At 42.1% G+C, this 25472-nt stretch overlaps 1 protein-coding gene across 3 annotated transcripts in view; it reads right to left on the reverse strand.

Annotated features, from left to right (window-relative positions):
* The window catches only part of LRIG1 (leucine rich repeats and immunoglobulin like domains 1), a 114389-nt gene that overhangs the window by 85522 nt on the left and 3395 nt on the right, over positions 1-25472 (reverse strand). The gene's annotated exons all lie outside the window — the stretch shown is intronic.

The raw sequence follows: 25472 nt of genomic DNA on the forward strand, positions 1-25472 counted from the left end.
TGCAAAGTCCAACCTTCCAAAATCTATAAAAGTAATAAAAATTTCAGGTCTACTTGTATTTATCAGATTACTCTACATTACAAATGGATTAGTACAAGGTTTCTTCAAATACTATTTTCTAGGTTTATTTGCCTTTTGTTACCTGCTACCTCAAAACTTAAAAACGAGATCACTTGAAGAGAGCATATCTCTGGTATTAAGCCAGCCAAACTCAAAAACTGGATTTACCCTCAACTTTTCAAAAACACATCTGTTATATTACAGAGAGGCACCCAAATACCTCTAGGTAAATATTTTAAAGAAAATGGTCAGCCTCCTGGCTAACAGTTACCACACAGACTTTAACAGCTAGTTTATCGGCTTGGGATCTTACTATGTCAATTTTTCCACTGGGCTTTTTAAAGTTTATATATGTCATGAAATGCTCAGCTAAAGCCAAATGGCAAAATTTTCTTGCAACAATACTAAGATGTCATGAAACACTTTTAAAAGACCGTCTACATCATTTTCCATGCTTTAGAAGCACTGTGGCAGTGATGATTTCTCTGCTTCAGGTTGTTGAAATGGATGAGAGGACCTAGTAGGTCAAGAGTAAATAATCAAAGTATGGGAAACGGACTTGGCCCAGTGGTTAGGGTGTCCGTCTACCACATGGGAGGTCCACGGTTCAAACCCCGGGCCTCCTTGACCCACGTGGAGCTGGCCCATGTGCAGTGCTGATGCGCGCAAGGAGTGCCCTGCCATGCAGGGGTGTCCTCCACGTAGCCCTACGTGCAAGGAGTGCGCCCCGTAAGGAGAGCCGCCCAGCGCAAAAGAAAGAGCAGCCTGCCCAGGAATGGTGCCGCCCACACTTCCTGTGCCGCTGACGACAACAGAACCGGACAAAGAAACAAGATGCAGCAAATAGACACAGAGAACTGACAACCGGGGGGGGGGGAATTAAATAAAATAAATAAATCTTTAAAAAAAAAAAAAAAGTTTTTCCGCATGCATTATTTTAAACAGACTTCTGCTGTTAAAATACAGAAATTCCCCTTCACTGAGATTACAAACACAAAGAATTAAACCATGCTTGTGACCTCCATCCTCAACCATATTAAGTTTTTACTTTGTCAAATGGAAAACTGAATGTGAAAATAAATGAGCACAAGACACTTGCTTCTTTTTTTGTTTATCATTCACAGGCACTCTTCCACATGGTCCACCTACACTCAATGAGGTTCAGTGGGCCACAACACCAAACACACCTCCCTTTCACGTGTCCCCACCACCACACCCTGCACACCTCCTGCCTCTTGACAGTTTGCAGTTCCACGTCATTTTCTCCCAAAGGATGGGTCTCAAGGAGTGGTCCAAGGAGGTAAATTCCACTTGCTAAACTATCCTTTAACCAGATAATGAATACTGGTATCTAAGGGACATGAGTTTGTTTTCAAAGTAAATCTCCAGCAATCCTAAGTGGCTCTGTCGAGTCCCAGTTACAGGCAGGAGAAACCTAAAAAGCCCATGTACCTCGAGATACTCCACATCCTTCCTGTGCTCTAGGGAGAGACAGGCATTCAACACACCAAGCATCTTCCCCCCTCAGCAGAAAACCAAAGCCCACGGATCAGCAACAGTGAAGCAGCTGCACTTCTCATGAGTCCAGGGTGAGCAGCTATCACTTCTTTGCCTAATGCTCGCTATCTGAAGAAAACACAATCCCCCAGGCTCCATCAACCACCTGTTTAAAGATGATGCAAAGTTTGTTGAAGTCTCGGCTCAGTTTGTCCTGTGTCAGGAGACTCCACTGTGACTTCTTCCAGCGAGCACACTGCCTTGGGAAGGGGGAGAGGGGAGGGGGAGCACCTTGCTCCTGTGTAATTCACACCAAAAAATTTGGCATCCTAAGCCCTTTTCAGTTAGAGGCGAGTTTTGAACCGTGCCCCAAGATAAAGCGGATAAAACAGAGCATAATCTGAGGTGCAGGCACAGTTAGCTCAACAGAGCATTCATCTATGAGATGGGACCCCAACTCCACCCAACTCCAGCTAGGACTCCCCAGGCTGGCTTTCCTTTCTCCTCACTCCTCCACACTCGGTTCTGAAATACCAGCGAAGTAAATAAAAGGTGCTCCAATCCCAGTTAAGGGCTGCATGGTCACACAAGCATGACTCTGCAAAACTGTCCTGGCAACACATTTCCTCGCGGCAAACTCAACCGTGATCGATAAGCTAAAGCCGGTTTGGATTTGGTTAGGTTTAAGTTTGCACAAGCACAAAGGGAAAACCACCCACTCTCAAACCCAAAGAGCTATTGCAGAAAGCACCTGCACAAACTCGTCAGGGTGGTTTATAAGGTCATGAGCACCACAGAAAAGATCTTTTATTCTTAGAGGCAAGGGACAAATGGTAGGCCTGTCACACTACTGGTGTCAATATTTATCCAAGGCCTAGGTATTCACCCTGGTGTAAACCAGGCACCTTTTCAATTCAGTCATTCACGTAATTTGTCACTACAAAGCCCCAAAACAGATTCATTTACAGCTTGAATTTGTTTTCTTCCATTTCCATACAGGAGGTTGACTGCAGGACTCCCAGTCTACATCAACAATAATCCAGGAGCCAGAGAAAAAAGCATGCAATGTATTTAGAACTGTCGATATCACACGGCATTGCACCCAAGAACAACAAAGAGGTGGGGGTGGCAAACAAAATGCCTGCTTTCTTCCTTCCCACACATGCATGTTTTCTACCCTGGAAATGAGCAAAGCTTAGATCTTGCAGTAAAATAACTGAACCCCAAGAACCATGCCCAGGTATTTCTAACTGTGACTTACACTGCAAGATTAATCCAGCAACCAATATGCAAAGGGGTATGAAGCTCAAAGGAAGATATGTGCCATTAAATAGCCCTGTTCAGTCTCCCAAGCCCCATTCTCCTTCACCCCTTATTAAGTCTTCCTCATCTAGCCTTTTCCTTGTTCCAAATAAAGGCATATGCAGGAATCCCCTTCCCAGGTAACAAGTCAGAAGAAATTAACTATTTACATTAATATTGATAATAAGAGGTCCTAGGGACTCCTGAAAATAGCTGTGCATCGTGGAAAACAAGTTGACAAACGGATTCTTTTAAGCCTCTTCCCATCACTCTCTTCATATCCCCTTTCTCCAAGGGATGCTAAACTGCAGCCCCCACCGTCAGCTGTATTTGCTTCTTCCTAAGAGACACACGGCTGTGGTCTAGTGGGGAGAGGGAAATGAAGGAACTGGAGAAAGATGGTGCTTTCTCTCTCTCCAGTGACAAATTAAAGAGGCTGCCTCAAACCCTCTTGCTAAATTGCCAGGTAAGTGACACCAAAGACCTTTCAAGTCAGTTTCCTATGATTTGGTAAACCTGCTTTTCTGATCACACACAATTCTTCCCAACTAGACGGGTGTCCCTACCATACTGCTCACTAGGATTCTGGATACCTGCTGCAGCCTGATGAGGGTCATGCTCATATAAGCCAGCAGGCTACAAATCACTTTGGTGTCTTCCAAAGCAAAACAGCCACAGCAAGTGATGAGCGTGATATACGAGGCGCTTGCAGTCTGTGTGGAGACAATATTCTTACCCCCACTTTAAATACACCTGGTTCAGTGCAAACAGTAAGCAGTAAGCTCAAAATTGTAACAGACGAGGGTGTGGTCAGTTTTATTTTTTCTTACATAAAAATATACATGACACCAGTATTTCCTCACACACACAGAAGTTAATAATTCACAAACCAACTAACGTTCATCAAGGATCAGAAAACGTAAAGGCTGTTTGTACAAACACTTCTGTTCTTGTTCTTATTTAACAGCTGTTTTATTTAACTGATGGTTTCTGTTGCTATTAGGGGCAGGTAGCACTTCAAAATGTTATTTGTTAAGCCAGACACCCCACCAGAGGTCACTTGGCCTCTCTCTGGGCATCCAAACTCCAGCATGTCCTTATTTTGCCTCAGAAAAGTTAGACAATTCTATTAAGGTGCAAACATGAGATAAAACTAACCTAGTTTGCTAAGACATGACTGTAATCATCCTCTATCATTTCTAATTTGGCCCCTCCAAAGGGGCCCTCCCCAAAGATTCCACAGCATAATGGGACATGGATATGGTCGAGCTCATACTTGTCTAAGAGGCAAGCTGCCTGGATAGCTCATACTTGTCTAAGAGGCAAGCTGCCTGGATTTTAGGCCACACTGTCATACCTGAGCAGGTCAGACCTCTATACCTCAGACCTACTGCTCTCCTTTTTTTCTTGATTTCACTTAAACTTGCTCATTTTTTTTAAGTCACAATGAAAGACAGAAACCTAAAATCATGCATGTATGTGTTGGGGTTGGATTCTAATGAAGCCTCTCCTCCAGCCACTTTTTGAGGGTCTCCAGCCTGTTTCTTTTTTTTTTTTTTTTTATGGTTAATATGATGTTTATTTTGAAAGAAACAAACTTAATTAAAATTTTGGAATACCCATTTTTAAAAGAGGACATTGGATTACAGAGGTAGACAAGGTTATGTGCCTATAAAGATGAGCGTTACTGAACAGTTTCTGGTGGTGGTGATGTTTTCAACCAAAGAAAAATTAAACCCTGGGACTATGAGTTCTCTTGCAAAGCCATGGATTTACTACAAACAGAGGATAAACCCCATGCCTTTATGAATTCACAATAGGCCATCCAAACATCCACATAATGTTTTTAAAGAGCTTACACATTAACCACCATACATCTTAAAGAAGATCCTATTGCCACCATCTCCACACCTTCTCCATGTGGCCTTTGATAGGGCTTTCTGGAAATTGCTATATAATGGAGTTTGAAATAAACAGGTCAGTTTTTTTGCTTTTGTTTTCAATAAACGGCTAATTTCAGTGTATGCAGCTGGCCCTTAAAAGGCAACTAGTTAACCCCTGTAAGTCAGAAAATAATAGCTAAACCAAAATTGCAGATTTGTAGGACAGCTAACTCATGATTATCTCTCCAGGCGCGTGTATGTGGCTGTTAAGATATGGGAAAACAGTGCCTCAGATAATACCACGCGCAGAGAAGCCAATGATCGTGCATACTTGGTTTGGAAATTAAAGCACACACAAAGGCTTATTAAGCATCTACTATGTGCCAGGAATTAGGCTGGACTCTAGGACCACAAGGATATTTCAGGTTGTCTCTGGCCTCAGGGAGTTTAAAAACTGGAGGGCAAGACAACACTGCACCAGCAAGCAGAGAAGTGCTCCAAGGCTGTTCCAGCAGGGTGGTCTGGGAAAGCCCCACCCACCAGAGGCGCCTGGGCTACAACTGTACAGGGCACCACTGGGTCCTGTAAGGCCAGAGCTCAGAAAGTCACTGGGATCAGGCGACTGGAGGGAAGGCCTGAGGCAGGGGGCACGAGGAATGGAAGCTGAGCCGAAGGAGCCCAATCCAAAGCAGGGGACACGCACTGAAGACCCAAAATCCCCCTCAAAGCTGTTTAAAAATGTAGATTCCCAGGCCCTAGCACCACAAATTCAGACTCCAAGGCATAAAAGCATGGCCTACTGGCTACCTGGAGAATTAAGGGAATGCTTACATGTAGTTATTATCTAACTTGTTAGAGCTAGGTCAGCCCACTGGCAAGTCCAGCTAAATTAGGGAGCTCTCCAAAGGTGGGGCTATTTTTTTCAAAGTATACCTGTAAGTCAAGCTCACCACCACTACCTCAAATCCTATCATGCCCTCAAATCCACTCAGTTCATCTAGAATGGACTAAAGTGTGGGAGAAAGAAAGGGAGACAAGGAGAAAGGGAGACAGGGAGAAAGAGAGAAAGAGAGAGAGAAGGAAAAAAAGCACAAAATACCTGATGATCCTTTACACACAGGCTCAAGGTTTTAAATGCTTGGAGAGATCCAGGACCTGAGTAAATCCTCAATCAGCTACTATCCCTCTGGTTTCTTGTTTTAAAGGAAACTGTTTGCAAGGCCTCCACTTCCTTTCCCATTAAAAGCCAATGGGACCAGAGTTTTCAATTAGCTGTGTCAGCCTACCAAGCTGCAGCTGCCCAAATTCAATATGTCTTCCCTCCCCCCAGCTTCCGGTCTCCACCAAGCATTTCACACCTCCCTATTGTAAACCTGTCCAGAGCAATTACCCTGCCTGTGTTTGGACAGCCTCAGAACTGCATTTCTATCTAATTTATAACTCAAAGGCAGGCAAAGGCAGGCAGGCTTACTCTGGAGCAGAGAAAATACAGAGAATTTGGTTGGACCCAGCTATAAATGCAAATGCACAGCTTATTTCCTTAGGTTACAGGGGAGCAAATTCACCCATCCTCCTCATGGCAAACACTATGTGATAATCTCCTCCAAAGCATCCGAAATCTGGATTCATTGCAAGGGTAACCAATGCTCTTTTCTACCACATTTCCTCTTTAGTTAGGGATTACAAATGCTAGGGGCAAAAGTTACCAGGCTAAATACTATCATTATATTTCTATCTCTGCTAAGATTATAAAAATAAAACTCTTCTCACAAAGGAAGCCAAGACAAAGAGAAAGCCATTTGAGATTATACAACTTCATGCTTTGCTTACAACTCAACAAATAAAAGACAACTCAATTTTTTTTTAATGGGCAAAGGATTTGAATAGACATTTTCCAAAAGAGAGATACAAATGGAGACTAAGCCCATGAAAAGCTGATTAGCATCATTAGACAATAAGGAAATGCAAATCAAAACTACAGAGAGATATCACTTCACATCCACTAGGATGGCTATAATAAAAAAGACAGACAGTAACAAGTGTTGAAGAGGATATGAAGAAACTGGAACCCTCAAACATTGCTGGCTAGAGCATAAAATGGTACACTCAGCCTCTACAGAAAACAGTCTGAAAGTTCCTCAAGAAGTTACAGTTACTGTATAACCCAAAAATTGCTGGGGAGAGCGGAAATGAAAACAGAAGTCCACACATAAACTTGTACATAAATGTTCACAGCATTAGTAATAAGAGCTAAAAGTGGTACCAACTCAAATGCCTATTAACCTATGAATGGATAAAATATGGTATATTCATATGATGGACTAATATTTGGCAATAAAGAGGAATGAGGTAGTGATGCATGCTACAACATGGAAGAATACTGCAAACTTTACATTAAGTGAAAGAAGCCAGACACAAAGACCACATATTGTTAAGATTCCCTTTCACAAGAAATATCCAAAATAGGAAAATCCATAGGGATAGAAAGTTGATTAGTGGTTACACGGGGACAGGGTAGGGGAGAATGGGGAGGAAATGCTAATTGAGTACAAGGTTTCTTTCTGAGGTGGTGAAAATACTCTAGAATTTGAAAATGGTGATGGCTCCACACCTCTGTGGATATACTAAAAACTTTGAAGTATACACTTTAAATGGGCGACTTTTACGGCATTTGAATTATATCTTGATAAAGTTGTTACTGAAGAAAATAAAACTTGCTGTCCTTCGCAGACTCAAATTCCAGACTGAAAATGCTGCCTAGCTCCTTCTGTACCACAAAAATGCAGAGAGTGGGAAACCAGGCAAAGAAGAAGTTTCCGCATTTAGGGTGGTAAATCCACGATACCACCTTCAAAAATCCCTCCCACCCACTCAAAAACTTTAGAATAAATCACTCCCAAAACTGGACTGCATGCAATCCTGAGCTATGCCCATGAATCCATCAAATGTGGAAAACTTCAGCTAGAGTTTATCCTCCCACAGAAAACAAGTTCTCAGGATTTCGAAATAGCATTTTTTTTCTTCCTTTTGAGTAATTATTTAATAAGACTGTGGAAAAGCAGGGTTTCCAAAGGCCAGCCATTCAAAAATTAAGAACAAACCAAAAGGCAGGAGGAAATGTCACCACAATGGGGAGAAAATACATTAGTTAGATGAGCAGATTAAGAGCTAACTCCCTTCTGAGGTTTGGGGTAGGCAGATTTTAGAATAATAGTCTGGCAAAGACCCTCTGAGGCAGGAATTCTTAACCTCTTTTGAGTCACAGACCCCTTTGCCAGTCAGGTGAAAACCACGGACTCCTTACTAAGTCCACACTGTACTGTGTATTATTTAATAAATTCATCGCACCTGCACCAACTTGTCTCCACAAGAATAATGTTTTTTTGAATTTTAATTCAAGCTCGCGGACCCCTGGTTAAAAACCCCTGCTCTGGAGGAAACACTAGGAGGGAGGGGGTATGAGGCTATATGTTTCTGTCGTACATTAAAATTTGGTGTCACTGACTGAAAACAGATCTAAATGGCCAGTGGGTCCCCCCTGCACAGGTCTGCTGGTCCTTCATGTCCCCTGGTGGCCCACGAGGGTTTCCTGTGCTGAGAGGACGGCCCTCCTTCCCTCGGGTACCACGCCAGAGCCCTGCCCTGGCCAGCAAAGATGTAGTTAACCGGGAAGCCTGAAAGTCACACGGGGGCGGAGATGCTAACCAACATCAAAGAGATTTCAGTTGCTCCCCTTATGCAATAAACTCCTTTCAACCAACACCATTCACACTTTCAGAGTGCAAAGTTCACTCTGATATTGGTGGCTTTCTCACTCTGTCGCTTTTCTGGCAAGTGCCCCTTGGCCTGGTTGTTCATTAATATATAATCAGAACATTAAAAGCATTGTTCCCCCTTCTAGAGAAGCTGTGGCCGATTTAATAAAGTCAACATTGTCCCTAGAGTGGGGCAACCACCTTGCAACTGGCAGAAAATTCAAAGACGTACAGATCAGAGGGTACACACAACATATAAACACACACACAGAGCTAAGCACTTCACAAGATGCATTTGATATTCCTACTTGGCAAAGGGGTAAAATTAAAATGTTTATCTGACCACAGAAATTGACCTGGTATTTCTTTCCCCTTAATCCTTTCAACACAAAATTACTCCTTACCTTTCAAACCGTCACAGGAAGAAATGATACTTATGGCAGGAAGACAAATGAACAAGAAGAACTGGATTTCTTAAATTCTATCAGAACTGTCCATGAGAATGCTGGTCGGCACACTACTTTTACTTTTCAAATCAGACACACACAATGACAACTCACTTTCGAGACCATGTTTACTTTTCTGAAGCCACATTCTAAACACGGGCTGGTTTGTAGAAGGGAAGCAGCTTACAGTCCAACCTTGTTTATGCTCCAAGTAGGTTTGACAGAAAAACCACATCAATTTGTTTTAAAATAATTTCCATTTGCTTGAAGCTGTTTCTGCAGCGTTCTCTGCCACACTAATCTGCTCTGATTCCTACCAGCTGTAGGTGCCAGGGTCAGCCACAGACAGGGTGTCCTGGGCACAGGCAGACTGGCTCTGCACAGGCTAGGGCAGTCTGGGGCCACTTCTGTGGACCACAAAGCCACTGCAGCGTTCCCCTCTGGAACACACAATCAACCTCAGCTGAAGAACACAAAACATTTCCTGGTTCAGAGTCAAAAGTGATGGCATGACAGAAGAACACAGTTTTCTATCCATTTACACCTAGGGGGAAAGCAGCTTTTTGCACTCAGAAAATATATACCTCTGGTACTAAATATATATGTATTTGTGCTCAAGCCCAAAGTTCACAGTTGAGGACACCAAGATATTTATTGAATTAAATGAGCATCAAAAAAAGGAGGAGGGGGAAACAGACTTTGGCCCAGTGGTTAGGGCGTCCGTCTACCACATGGGAGGTCTGTGGTTCAAGCCCCGGGCCTCCTTGACCCGTGTGGAGCTGGCCCATGTGCAGTGCTGATGTGCGCAAAGAGTGCTGTGCCACACAGGGGTGTCCCCCGCGTAGGGGAGCCCCACGCGCAAGGAGTGCACCCATAAGGAGAGCCGCCCAGCGAGAAGGAGGGAGCAGCCTGCCGAGGAATGGCGCCGCCCACAATGGCGCCGCCCACACTTCCCGTGCCGCTGATGACAACAGAAGCATCAGCGGATAAAGAAACAAGACGCAGCAAAAAGACACAGAAAACAGACAACCGGGGGAGGGGAGGGGAATTAAATAAATAAAAATAAATCTTAAAAAAAAAAAAAAAAAAAAAGGAGGAGGCCGTGGACTTGGCCCAGCAGTTAGGGCGTCCGTCAACCACATGGGAGATCTGCAGTTCAAACCCCGGGCCTCCTTGACCCGTGTGGAGCTGGCCCATGCGCAGTGCTGATAGGCGCCAAGGAGTGCCGTGCCATGCAGGGGTGTCCCCCACGTAGGGGAGCCCCACGTGCAAGGAGTGCATCCAGTAAGGAGAGCCGCCCAGTGTGAAAGAAAGTGCAGCCTGCCCAGGAATGGTGCTGCACACACGGAGAGCTGACACAATAAGATGATGCAAAAAGAAACACAGATTCCTGTGCAGCTGACAACAGAAGCGGACAAAGACAAAGCAGCAAATAGACACAGAGAAGAGACGATGAGGGCGGGGGGGGCGGGGAAGGGGAGAGAAATAAATAAATAAATATTTTTTTTAAAAAAAGGAAATTCCTTTGAGTAACACACGAAAAGACCTTCAATCTCACCATCCAAAGAAATGCAGATTAAAATAGTCCAAAGCAAGTTTCATGTATTAAATTTGCATATGGTTGGGGGTTTAGGGGAGGCACAATTTCACAGGTAAACTGGTGGTTTCTTTCCTGGGTACAGTGGGTACCAAGTCTTAAGAATTTGCACATCCAGGACGATCTAGATTTAGTAACTTAAACTAAAGGAAAATAAGACATGTGTAAACATTTATGTGCAAAGATGTTCAGCAGTTTATGAAAAAACCTAAATGCCCACTATTAGGGAAAGTTTAATTATGACCTAAACAATATCTGTCTTTTAAAACTTTTGTCAGAGAAAATATATATGATATTGAGTCTTTTAAAAATTAATTAGAGGGAAGCAGATGTGGCTCAAGCAACTGAGCTGCTGTCTACCACATGGGAGGCCCCAGGTTCAATTTGCGAGGCCTCCTGGTGAAGGCAAGCTGGCCTGTGCCTCAGAGAGCTGATGGCCCACACCACGGAGAGCAAGATGACACAACAAAGGGAGACGCAGAGCACAGACAGTGAGAGACACAGCAGAACAGGGAGATGAGGTGGTTCAAGCAACGGAGTGCCTCTCTCCCACACCGGCAGTCCTGGGATCTGTTCCTGGTGCCTCCTAAAGAGAAAGATGAGAAGAAAAAAGACAAGCAGACACAAAAGAACACACAGTGAATGAACACAGAGAGCAGACAGCAAGTACATACAACCACACGGGGGAGGGGAAATAAAATTTTTTTGGAAAAGAATTAGAAATGTGTAGCAATCCTAATTTTGTTTTAGATATATATATATATATTTTTTTTTTTTAAGTACGTAGTCAATCAGAGGTATTACTGGAAACTGATATACCAAAATGATAGTATTTCTCACTGGGTAATGTGGTCAATTATTCATTTTTCTTTTGTAGTGCTCTCTTTATTCAATTAGCAGGTCTAAAATTTATCACTAGAAAATTTAAGTAAAATAAAGACACGGTCGCTAGGCAAACAGGTCAACAGCACAAAACGCCTTGACTATTCCAGCCTGCTGGCTACAAAAGCGCAGCCCTACAGAATCACAGCCCAAGAGCTCAGTAACCACAAAGTTCAGGGCCATTCTCTGAGAGCACAACCAGCAGAACCCAGCGCTCCCACCGCCTTTAGTTGGCATCTCAGGGAGACTGGCCAAAGAGGAGCTCTGTCTAGCCAGGTGGGCAACTGACTGCCCCTCAGCCAGGAACAGAGATTCTGGTAAATAGCTGGCACCTCTCAACTGAGATCCAGGCTAAAGGGGCATTTACAGATTTAGAAATCCATCTGCACCAAATCTCCTAAATCTAAGCTCTTATTCTGGATTGATCCACTGAGGGCATGGTAACCTGACCTTGGTATTCTTACAACTCCCTTCCCGTCAAAGACAGCAGCCTTTCCCTCTGCCAGCAAAGATGGAGAAAAACTACCTTGGCCTGGCCATCCTTTTTTCTTTGTCAAAATACAGGTCTTAGCAAAGTAACTAAGAGCCCAAGCAACCAAAACCAGCTGCCTGGCGAGGACTCAGCATAAACTGAGCAGAATAACCACAAGGGGAAGGGTGTCTAGACAGCTCAGTCTAAGTAAGAAGCAACCCTCCCCTGCAGTGTCGACTCTGAAAAAGCAGACTCCAAAACAGCTCCAGCAACAGAGCAGGAGAGAGACCACGCGAGCAGTTGGAAAATGCACCGCAGCACAAGAGGAGAGCTGCACACCTGCCAAGGACAGCCCCGGAGATCCAGAAAGGATGCGACATCCAGAGACCCCACAAGGAAGACGTGTCACACGCAGTGCTTAAACTCAAAAGGGAATTTCAGTAACAATATTTGGGCATTAAAAGCCACCTTCCGACTTCAGAGAGATGAGAAAGACTGAAAACTCCTAATTTGGCACTTAACCTACCTGCCATCTTCTAGCTTGGTTCTATTTGTTTCTTCTTCCGTTCCATTCTTCTAAGTTTCTCAACATTAATATTTTGGTGGGGGTGGAGGAAACTACCAAGCAGGCAAGGAATATTTAGGAAATATAGACAGGTAAGCCCTGGGAAACGCATTGGACCCACGGGGAGTGTATGGTATTCTCTACATAGAATGGTATTCTCATAGCCGAGATGGGAGATCTCTACTGATGTCTGTACTGAGGATCTAACGTGTCCCAGGGCCATTCTGGGAATATAGTGGTATGCCAGAAACAAACCCAGCCCCCGAATTCAGGGAGCTGACTAATGGGGGGACTGGTATTTATCAAATAATCACACTAAACTTCTTCCGACTGAAGTATTAGAAAATCCTGGGTAGGGGAATCTAACCTAAAGGGGAAGGTCAGCAGAAGTTTCCGGGGGAAGACTTCTGAGATGGAAGAATAGATTGGTAAGACAAGTAGGAAGAACCTTTTTTCTAAGGGCAGAGGGAATGAGACATAACAGAGGGCACATATTGGGCATGTGAAATGAAGAGCATTTTAAGAGCCTAGAAGAAGCCGGCGTGGTGGCTGGGTAGAGGGACCCAGGCAGGCAGGAGGGAGGCCCCCAATGAAGCTGGAAAGAGGGTAGACAAGCAGCACTGCTGTAAACAGTGGGTCATGCTGTACCTCCCAAAGACCCCTGTGGGGGGCGGGAGGCAAAACTGATATGAATAAAAAGCTCACCTCCCCCCTAAAATCTATATAACACAAAAAAACTACTATTAGGGGGAAATTTAACAATATTTATCATACAAAATCACTGATAAACTCTCCCTTTCTTCCTTCTGTCTCTCTTTTTTTAAAATTTTTAAATGGGGAAGGGGGCAATGGGTCACTGGTGGTCACAGCAGTCTCCTGGGAGCAGGAGCACATAGATCTCATAGTGTCGTACAACCCAAGTCATGCCAAGGACTTCTTGCAGAGTGTAAACTCCACCAGCAGGCTAAACTGTTTATATGTTCTTGAGTTAAAAATACACCACTCAGGTCAGAGTTAACACCAGGGCCTTATCACCAAGGCTGTTTGTGAGCTGGTTACACAAGGCCATCCCATGACTCTCCCATCTTTTAAATATGCCTCAATCTGTAAACTGTCTAACGATACATCAATGAGATTATAATAAAGCCACCAAATATACACGCATTTGAGAAAAACACTTTCCAAACCCAAGAATACTCTGCTGTTTATAAATAGTTTACTTTTTTTTTTATCCTCAAGCACATTATATTCGCAGTTGCTCCAGAAACCAAAAAAACATGGAACATGAACACAAACCACAACCTAACAGAAACAATAAACAACAGATGGCGAGACATATGCGCTGGCTACCACCCCCTTCACCAAAGAGGCAAACCAAAAATGGATTCTGACACACCAGACTACCAATGAAGAAGCATGTTTTCCAAGGTTCCTTTGAAGATGCCATTTATGGAGCACTGGCTGCATGGTCAGGACTAGGTGCTACAAGCCACCGAAAAGATGAAGGACCCATCACTGGGCTCAAGGAACTCAAGAGTCTTGACAGAGAAGAAAGAGAAGGCAGTACTATTCAGGCTTCAATTCTTACTGGCAATTACTAGTTCAGGGACACTGGGGAAAGTCATTCATTCAACCGCTCATAACCTCATTTATAAAGCAGAGGTAACATGTAATCTAAGAATCTTTTAAAAAAAATTTTTAAGTATATTTAAAAAATTAAAAATAAATAAAGGTAGTAAATTCCACAGGGTTAAGAGGGTGATTCAATTAGTTAATGTTCATATGCCCTGCTACAAAGAGGTTAAACTGCTATTACTGTTATAATAATAAATAAAACTAACCCTTCTCTAGCTTCTCCTAGATGCCAGGTCCTATTCCACAAATTACAAAATTATTTCATTTTTATCCTCATGACAAACTTACTGAGTCAGGCACTACAATCTGCATTGAAGGAAGTTATGTAAATTGCCAAGGTCACCATACAGCTGGACTCCAGAGCCTGGACCAGGCTTACCAGTGAGCCCTCTAACAGCACAGCTGCTTCGTCCCCACTCCCACACATCCCCTTACTGCCACACATGCAGAATGAACGGGGGCTTCAGAGATGGAGACACAGCATTACCTTCCCCTTAGACCCTGAAACACAGCATTGCTCTACACACTGGTGAACACAGCCTGAACTGGAACATTTGTTCAAGACAAATGCTTAAATAAATTCAGACTCAAGTCACATTTGCCTTAACAAGTGATTCTTATCAGATGGTGTTCATGAATTTTTTTTAAATGTCACCTCGAAAGAAAGGGAAGAAGCCCCAAAAAATAAGTGTAGCTGTCATACTGCTTTCCATATATGGACATGTCTATTTTAGGTATCACAATCTCATGCCCAATTACTCTGCCAATATCACCTCGATCCTAATTTTTTTAAACTCTGATTAGAATTTTCCAACTACACTGTAACTTTAAGCTTTTGTATTCCTTCTACATTTAAAAAGAATGCCATTTCCCAATATATAACTCCCAGATGTAGAATTCACAGATGATTCATCTCGTAGAACAAGTGTTGTGAGACATCAGCTCCAAATAGAGGGAAAACTTGGAATTCCCTTCTCCTTCAAAGTAACAACTCGCCTAGATCTGCTTTGCTCAACAAAGTTTGTTTTCAATTATATTTCCAAATTCTTTTAACAATAACTGCATGGCGTCTGGCACCAACACATTTGATTCTTTGAAGTGGTTCTCAAAGTAGAAAATAAGGGGAAAGAAGGGAGGACCATCCATAATTTTTGTTTTAGGTCAAATATTCTCTCCAAAAGTTCTCTCTGACATTTAAAACCAGGCAAACCACAGCTGTGACTTCTCATTGAAGGTGTACACTGCAGGGAGAACCAGCCTTTGAGCAAGCCCGATTTTATCCCTTTACCCAGCAGCTGGCTCTTGGTAGGTCAGCAGACTGCCAGGTTTAACCCTCCATCTCCTCAGCACAAAGAAAATGACATTTTATAAACTCCTTATATCTAAATCCCTAAAAACTTCTCAAGTCCTCCACACATGTCAACTAGAAATAATCAAATCTCTGGGGTAAATCTGAGGACCTCATTGAGAATGTAATAAAAACACAGGCTCCTTTATGACCAGAAAAATGTCCCAAACTCCAAGAAAGTTATAGGGAAATAAATAATTATCAAGGGATTCCCAGGTACACACTATTTAATAATCCTTGCTGCTTTCAAATCTAAATGTAGAAAAAAGGCAGGGATTTATGAAGTTACCTAATCAGATAAACTCTGAGGATCCTCTGGAAGAAAACTAGATAAAATAATTTATTCACCAGAACAAGGAATATTCTGAATGGTGAATGACATAAATGATAGAATGTTTGATATTCACATAAGAAGCCCTTGGAAGGGCGGGAGGATCATTTGACCTATTCTGATGAAAGCACAATGGAAAAAGGTTCTCTTTGGTTCTTAAAGGGAGAATGTTAAAAAGCAATCAAGTTCTTTGGACTATTTCCTGTGGTCCCAAACCAGTCCCTGATTTCTATTAAACTTCCTGTCAAGAAGTTCCAAACCACTAATTGTGCCTCCAACTTCACTGCATTTCTAGCTGTATCCCGGAACAAGACTCTAAATTCCAAGAATTTGTTCTAAAGAAAAAGTAGAAAAAATCCAAAGGTTCCATCTTGTGAAAATTTACATGAGAAAGAATGCGTAGAAGAAGCTGCTGAAGAATTTCCAATGAAAGTACCAAGGAACCCCAGGGAGAGAAAAGATGGATATTTGAAATACAGAAAATGAGAGCTTAGAAAGATTCTGAATGATAAATAAAATATTCTAAGGACCCCAATTATGACAGGGACTAAGATTTTCAAGAACAAGTGCTTGATCCAGAAGAAGCCAATGAAAACCCAGGCAGATGGATAGACTTCATATAAACAACTGAAAAGAGTTAGAGACTCAAACTGAGATAAAGAAGCCGCAGGGCCATACAGATGAGGCTGCTGAGTTTCCACCCTGAAAAGCACAAACGATGAAAGCGCCGCTGAAACCTGCCAGGCCCTCTGAATGCAGTCAAGGGCAAGCCAGCTTCCCTGCAGCCAGTCGCTTACAGCAGTTTAGCAGCATCACCTGGAGCGTCACTCATCCCAGCCATTCACCGAAAGCCTGCTTGAGATGCTGTCCACTGTGGCCCTAAGAAAGGCAGAGACAAGCAGACCTTTGGAAAGATAAGTCCATTTATTTGCCTTTTTTTAATTTAAGATTTTAAAAGGTCAAATCAAAGACTCAAAGTAGGTTTGGGGAAGCAGACGTGGCTCAACTGATGGAGCGTCTGCCTACCATATAGGAGGTCCAGGGTTCAAACTCAGGGCCTCCTGGCCCGTGTGGTGAGCTGGCCCATGCTCAGTGCTACCACGCGCAAGGAGTGCAGTGGCACACGGGTGTCCCCCATGTAGGGGAGCCCCACATGCAAGGAGTGCACCCCGCATTGAGCCGCCCCATGTGAAAAAAGCACAGCCTGCCCAGCAGTGGCACCGCACACATGGAGAGCTGACGCAGCAAGATGATGCAACAAAGAGAGACACAGATTCCTGGTGCTACCGAGAATGCAAGCAGACACAGAACACACAACAAGCGGACCCAGAGCAGACAATGGGTGGGTGGGGGGAATAAATAAATCTTTAAAAAAAAAGAAAGTAGGTTTGTACCAGCATTCATAATTTTCTTTAGGACAGAGGGGAAAAACAGGCAGTAATCAAAGAAAGTAATGCTGTGGGGTATTTGCTCCCCCTCAGTAACACCTAAAGCCCCACAAAAGGTTCCCTAATTGAGACTTATCCACAAATACCTTATTTCCCTTGGCCGCTCAGGATGTCTGTCATTCTGAGGATAGCACTCAGAAGCACCAAGCTTGCAAAGATGACTTTTAAGTAAGTATGCTAGACAAAGACCAATTTATTCTTTTTTTAATTATTGGTTTACAGAAAAACCATGCAGAAAACACAAAGTTCCCATATACCACACCTCTTACACACAATTTTCCCTATTAACACTCAGTTAGTGTGGCACTGTTGTTATAGCTGATGAAAGACTATTATTATAATTGTACTACTAACTATATAGTCCATAGTTTACAGTAGGGTCCACTGTATTGGACGGTCCTGTGCTGTTGTTTCAATTTTTATTCTTGTAACAAATATACAGCCTAAATTTCCCTTTTTAACCACATTCAAGTATACATTTCAGTGATGTTAATTACATTCATAGTATTGTGAATCACCACCTCCATACCCCTGCCTCAGCCCCTGGTAATCTGTATTCTAGTTTCTGACTTTGAATTTACTTATATCAGTGAGCTCATACAATATTTATCCTTGTATGTCTGGCTTATTTCACTCAAGGTGATGTCTTCATATTATCACATATATCAGAACTTCATTCCTTTTCAAGCCTTAATAGTATTCTGATGTATGCATGTATCGCGTTGTGTTTATCCACCCATCTATTGACAGACATTTGGGTTGCTTCCACCGTTTAGAAATTGTGAATAATGCTATTCACACTGTGAACAACATCAGTGTGCAAATATCTCTTTGAATCCCTGCTTTCAATTCTTTGGGGGTATATACCTAAGAAGTGGGATTGCCAGATCATATATGGCAATTCTCTACTTAATTTTCAATTTACTAATTCACACCATCCCAAAGAACAAGGCCAATCAGTGACAGAGCTGGGACAATAACCCAAGGTTTCTTGACGTACAGGCATGGCCTACACTTCATATTCTGCCACACTCTCAACATTCACAGCTTAATTTTTTTTTTCCTTTCAGGTCAATTGGTTTTGTTTGTTTGTTTAAGGAGGTACCTGGGATTGAACCCATGAGCTCATATGTGGGAGGTAGGCACTCAACCACTGAGCTACATCTACTCCTGCTTACTTGTTTTTAAGGCTTCTTTGCTCTAGAACTCCTTTAAGAAACCTAATGAAAACACAGGCTCCTTTCTGCCCAGAGAGATGTACAGATCTCCAAGACTCTGCATAATATAAAGTTCCTTGTGCCCCCAAGTAAATAATATTTGAGGCGAGTCTTTAAGGCAGTCCAGAACTGAATATCACTTAATCATTTCTAAATATTTCTTCAAATGAACTTGTAAAATATAAGAATCTCCAAAGAAGAGCTCCTGGTTTTTCTCTTGCGCAAAAGGGAGCCCTCAAGGAGGCCAAACGACCTGAGCCAAGAGGCTCACACAGACAAAATCTGAGAAAACATTCTGAGGAATTTGGGATAAGGCAAACCAAAACAGCTACAGAACATTCCAGTTTGCTTTCTGGATCGCATCTCCTCCAAAGACAGAAGGAAACCCAGTCCCACTCATGCTGCAGCTTCTGCATCCATCACTTGGTTGCATCAACAACCAACTTCCTGGAAGCAAGGAGCTCTTCTGGCTGTTTATAAGTTTTGCAAGCACTGGGAGCCTGTGTGCCAGAAAGTGACACGAGCCCAGGTGGACAGGAGAAATCATAGACACAAAACCTTTAAAATTAAAAATAAAATGAAAACTAAAATGATGCGTGATGCTGGATCTAGGTACCACATGCTGCTAAAACTACATGAAAGAAATGAAGTTCTTTCAGTTTGCAAAACAGAAATTAAAACCAGTCAGAATTTCTCAACTGCAAGTTTTCTCCCCGTAAATTTTTCTTAAACCCTTAGGAATGTGCCTCCTCTTTCCTAAACACAGAGCCCAATGTAAGGTGGTATCTAATAAAATATCACATTATAAATTTAAATCACAGTTAATATATCAATGCGTTTAACCTGGCCATGTTGGCCTTTACAATCACTTGAACATATGCATAATCTACAGGGAATTAGATTTCCACAAACAGAATATGGAAATCATTCCATGAAGGGAACTATAAAGTGGATGGAACTGGAAGGACTAAGCAACTCCCATTCACAGTCCTAATTAAGCTGTACCCAGCAGGAAATCTATTCTGAGGGGGCCTCCAAGCCCACAAAGTAACAGGCTGTGGGTAAATTAAACAATGGGCCTCCACAAAACAAAACAAAACCATTCAGCAGCTAGCATTTTCAAATTTGTGAGGCTTAAATGGAGCAGAGGGTCCTAGGAGCCTAGTTCTTAGCTTTTTGAGGGTTTTCTTACAGAGTGCCTCTAACTTTATTTAAAGCAGCCTCAAGTAGCCACAGCTGGAGGGTCAGGCCTTACAAAGTAAACAAGAGTTAACTCAATTCAGACTCACGACTTAACTACAACCGAAGACTAATTATCCCACTACTAACCAACAATATCTAAAACATCACTTTTTAAATGATCCATTCCTAATTCTGCTTTTCACTAGTTTATTTTAATCAAAAATTAATAGCATGGTAGAAATCTCCAAAATAAGAGCTGTACTGGGAGAGAGGAAAGTTCATCAGAAATGCACATTTTTGGAAAAGGACTCGAGGACAACTAACTTTCTAAGCATCGGTCCTCCCCCCATACACACACACAAACTACTCCGAGAACACATACATTAGAGTGCACACAGTATGTGCTCAGACATTCTCTAAACATACAAGCTTACCAAAATTCCCTTCCAGGAAATTCCCTCAGTAGAACACACTTAAAATAAATGTCAATTTTGGCTGACGTTGTTCACATTCACATTTCTTAAAACTTCCCCATACATTTACAGATTAAATGATATGCCCTGGATTTGCTTTCCCCCCCCTTGCTCCCCCAAAAAAACATGGAAGGGGAGAAGAGTTTGGGGGCACCAAGATTAGCCATGAGATGACTCTTGAAGCTGGGTGATGGATACATGGAGCTCATCAGATTATTCTGCCCACTTGTGTCAATGTTCGATAGCTCCATAATAATCTAAGAAAAAAACACTACTATCAGAAGTGAGTTGATTTATTTAACATACCTGGCTGCCACTCAAATGTCCTATTCAGAACTTTAAATAAATAAATAATAAATAAATAAATCCAGTCTCTCAAATCTTCTGCTTATAAGGAAAAAAAAGCTATGTCGCCAACACCCTACTTCTCAATTGGTAATTGTCACTACCCAGCTAGAGGCCAATTTGTCAATTTCTTGTTCTCCAGCCCCAAGAACTTGAGATATAAATGCTTTCAAACAAAGAGAGCTAGAACTACAGGATGTGGTACTACAGGGAGATTATTTATTCCCCAGTTCAAAAATGTTCAAGCCTTCTCATTGTATTTAATAGTCTATCACCAAGTAGGTAAGCCAGAGAGAAAGAATTTATCAGTGCAATGTATGCTCCAACCAAGATAAGCAGTAAATTACTTGAGCAGCAAATTATAAATTGGACGGGAAGGGGGGGTGGGGAGAGGCAGCACTTGCTAAATGCTGCCCAAAGGTATCTTATAGAACATGGAGTTGTAAGATTATGTATTTTTAAAATAGCTAAAAAAAATATCCATGATCTTTATGTTGTTCCTCAATGGCCAGTTAACTGTGCTTGTAGAACAGACCCTCACTCATTTATTTTCTTACTAACAATATGAGATCTTGGTTAAAGAAATCTGCAGATAGTAAATGATTAAAGACCAGTGCAGGGAGCAGGTGTAGCTCAGTGGTTGAGCGTCTGCTTCCCATGTACAATGTCCTGGGTTCAATCTCTGGTACCTCCTTCAAAACAAACAAAACAAAACAAAACACCAGTGTACCACAAAAGTTTACTTAAAGAATAATCAATACCAAATACTGAAAAAGAAACAGCCATACTTTCTTTAAATCCTCTGATTGCACCTTTTGCCAAAACAAACAGAACAAGCGGTGATTGGAAGTTGCATCCTGGTTCATAAGGAAACCAAGATGTATTAGGACTCATAGAGATGAACGGACTGGTTGTTCACACAATGGACCTTACCGGTTATGCTAGATTAAAGAGTAATAAAGATGCAAACAATCATAGCCGTTCATGTGGGCAAGGCTGTGAATCATGGCAAATCACTGGGGAAGGGACCCACAGACAGGTGCAGAAGGAGCAACAGCTTTTTAGTTTACAGCCTTGCAGATTCCTCCAAAGACTCTGTGTGCTCACCGCCCTGTATCCCCTAGGAAGTTACTATATGATTGTAAACAGATCACAGCAATAAAAAATGTGAAAGCTGTCCTGCTCTCCCCATACAAGCAAGCATCTCCCTCACACCTCCTCCTCCCTTCAGGTATTTACAAAGAGAAGTGCAGCGCAGGTACAGCGCAGGATTCAGCCAGGCCCTAAAGCCTGTAACCTAACTCCTGCTTGGCGGAGCACACCTGCGTTTGTCCAGGCTATTGACTGAGAGGGGCTCCTGCATCTCGGTAGGGCTCAGTTTCAATGAAACCCAGGGAAATAATAGGATAAAATTATTAGTTTAAGGATCTCACTTCCCTGCCTCCATCCCAGATAGCCCCCTCCCAAGAGGATAATAATACTAAATAGGCAGAAATATTTGTACAACTGGAATACATTTTTAAACCACCTCAATAATTTCTGCTAATTATGTAATTTGCTGCAACTGTTCATAGCATTCTGCCTTTCCCTCCTGTTAGTCTGAAATTCCCAAGGGCACATGGCTTTATTAGTCTTATTTTATTCATATCAAAAACTTTATAGGAGAAGCTGCTTTGATTTTGAGCCCAGCCACGCTCCCACCCCTAAAGGGTCCTTCATATCCAAAAAGTAAGTTTTCTCCAGAAAATCTTTTGTCACCAGGAAATCTGCCTTGGAAAGACTGGCCATGAGAAATGACACAAAATTTGAGCTTAACCTTCAAACTGTGCTCTGGAGTCACCATCAAATCGATCAACACACATTAAGGAATTGGGCTAAACACATGCATGCTGTAACTTTCTTTTCACAGCAGGTATAAGACAGAATATTATGATCCCATGTTCAGAAATGAAGAAAAGAGTTTTACGCCATACCCCAGGCACAGCTGTAGAGAGGCAGAGCTAGGAATGGACCCCAAAATAACTTTCAAACTCTTCATCACTATTCCCTAGTGAAGGGTATGAGCTGGGGGTGATCATCCAGAGATGAGGACACCAGCATATGTAATGGGGTAAAAGTAAAGAAAACGTCACACTCACCTATCCCCTTCCCAATCAACAACCCAAGGGGAGAGAAGGGGGGTGTCACAGTTTGGCAGCGAATGCCCATTTGAGGATACAGAGAGGTCATAAAGGCAGGAAACCACAGGTGTGAAACACAGAGAAACAACTTTTTTAAAAAATGGAATGGCTTTCATAAACAGATTTAGGTTATAAACTTAGGTTTGAGAAGACTATGCATAAAATACTTGGATAAAAACCACATATGAAGTATTAGATTATATAAAATAAAATAATGTCAAAACATATAAGGTATAAAGCCTTTGCATAAGAAAAATTCACAAACTTACTGCCTCCCCATCCCCCCCCCAAAAAAAACCTAGTACAAATTGGCAACTTCCAATTAGACCAGTCACAAACAGTGATTTTTTTTTCTGCAAACTTTATTTATTTTGTTTAATGACAACAGCCATGTAGCAAGTTCTTCTGCCGAAAATTTCTCAGTCCCAATTAACTGGTCACTCTGGGCTGCTATTCTAAACTCTGCAGTTACATAAAATTCTTTATTTGGCAAAAAAAAATAAATGCAGGTTCCAGAGGGTCAAAATTTTAATCGCTGACCTTCAAAGCCCTATTTCTTTCCTGGGGAGATAAGAACAGCTCTGAATTTCTCACTGATCTCACATTTAAAACTTGAAATAAAACAAAATAAAATTTTAAAAAAGCAAAAGACAACCAGTCTCACTGACATAATATGAACTATCACGAGGCAGGTAGATCCCATGGGCTCAATGTCCTGCTTGAGTTATAAAAAATAGCACTGAATTTCCCACAGGCCACTGAACTTTCGTGATTTCTAAATATTTCCCCTCCTCCCTCCAGTCTCAAGACAATGCCTTCAGCCTTTGAAACTGCATCCTTTGTAAAAAGTCCTGAATATTAACACAGCCGAGCCCAGGTCCCTTTTTAAAGACCCCCAGTGTTTCAAATTGCAGTTGCTAAGGAGAAGAAGTGTCCCCAGTGAATAAATGTCACCAACCTCTTTCAAAAAGAATTGAAAGTTAGGTTTGCTCATGAAACGTAAAGTCTTCCAACCTATGAGGAAAGTCAGAGGAATCCTTTTAAGTTTTAAAGAAATGAGAAGACGACTAGACCTGGTAAAAACACATCCTTTAGCACTTATGTAACTTTCAATTCAATTAATCCATTTTCTGGATTTCCGTCTCCTATGGATGTCACTTTAAAAATAACCATCGGCAATTTAAACAACCTCCTTCCTAATTTCTCCATCTAACAAATCTTCAGGGCTCTAGCCAGTGCACAAAACTGGACCAGGTGCATTATAAATCACATAAAACCCTAAGATGCTCTCACATTCCCATCCACCCTCCAAGAGAGGATGCTGAAAAAGACTTAGCACCAAGGCGATACCTATAGAATGGTAGAGACCTTTTCATTGTGGGCATGGTGTCCGAGGGAAAGAATGGTCAGCAGGACGAAGCCATGAAGGCTGCATGGGGAACCAAGGCAAAGTAATTACTGAGAGTGGAGAGAAGGACATTCACTGGTAAAAGCTCCCCTGGAGTGCCAAGAGGCTGAGATCTGGGCCAACACTGGATTTTCATCTTTTGAGCCATTCCCAAAGAATTAATGCCAATAATACACTCCAATATCCAAAGGTGTGAAATCTAGTAAGCAAAAAATTATGGAAAGGAATGAAAAACATACTTAAAAAAAAAAAAAGAGGACCTTGCAAAAGGCGGCAGGAACAATTCTGATATATCCTAAAGGCAAGAGGGACACTGTGTACCAATATGGAGTAAATTTATATTGTGCCCTGTGAGCCTCTAGGCACTTCATTATTTCACAGTAGTCAAAAATTAGATTTTACGGCCATAATTTCATATCACTGGGACTTAAACCATGTGCTTATCTCTCAAGGTAACCAATTTTATTTGCCATAGACCTCCCCTTACTCAAAAAGGGTGTCAGAGAACCATCTGCAGACAAGTTCATCATCAAAGACAGGCTTTCCACACTGAAAGAAAATGACCTTGAACTCAACCTAAAGTTCCCTAAAGTTGGAAAGCACTTTCAACCTGACAGATTCTTCCTGCCATTACCCCGTGTTTAAAACGCTCCCCATTCCAAAAGACATTTGCCCATCCCCACAAATCAGAAGACATTCAAGGTTTGTTTAGCTCGAAAGTGATGTAGAGAGAAAGAGGAAAATGGGCCAAAGGGAAGATCTCTGGACAATCCAAACAAGACCTACTCTTCGAATAAGAAAATTTCAGTTTAGAATTTGGGACAATTTGGTCACCTGCACTTCTGATCTAATTTGCATAAACAGGATGCAAGTTTTTTCAAACCTTTTAATTCACAACCCCCTGCACACCTGGGCCTTTGAGCACAGCTGTAAAATTTGAAAGACAAAGGTCCTTTTGGATTCACAACTCCAACAGCAACGATGGTTTAGGCTCACTTTCTAATGTAATCCTAAATGCCACTTATGTAAGAACCACCCAACTTGGTAATACAAACACCTAAGGAGACCAAATACGAAGAGTCCCAAATCAATAAACTCATCTTAAAGTGCACTGAGACCCAGGATAACCACAACTGGTATCCTTTTGTGAACGTCCTTGCTTTTAGAAGCTAAGTCATCTTCCCTCCAAACTGAGAACAAGAATGAGGGTTTGTTCTTTCTTCAGGGCCTGCCTGCCTTCCCCATCACTAACCCACTAGCCCATCACTCAGCTCCCAGAATGTTGTTCAAATGTACACCACAGAAAAGAATCTAAGGCAAACTGCATTTAACACTTGCTTGGTAAGGAGCCTTGGAAGGCATACTCTCACAAATAATCTCAAGGAAAGCAAACATTTGAGTTTAAGAAGTTCAACTTCTTTCAAAGTTCCAGGAAATTGGAATAAG

This window comes from Dasypus novemcinctus, chromosome 26, assembly GCF_030445035.2.
Source record: "Dasypus novemcinctus isolate mDasNov1 chromosome 26, mDasNov1.1.hap2, whole genome shotgun sequence".
Classification (NCBI taxonomy): domain Eukaryota; kingdom Metazoa; phylum Chordata; class Mammalia; order Cingulata; family Dasypodidae; genus Dasypus; species Dasypus novemcinctus.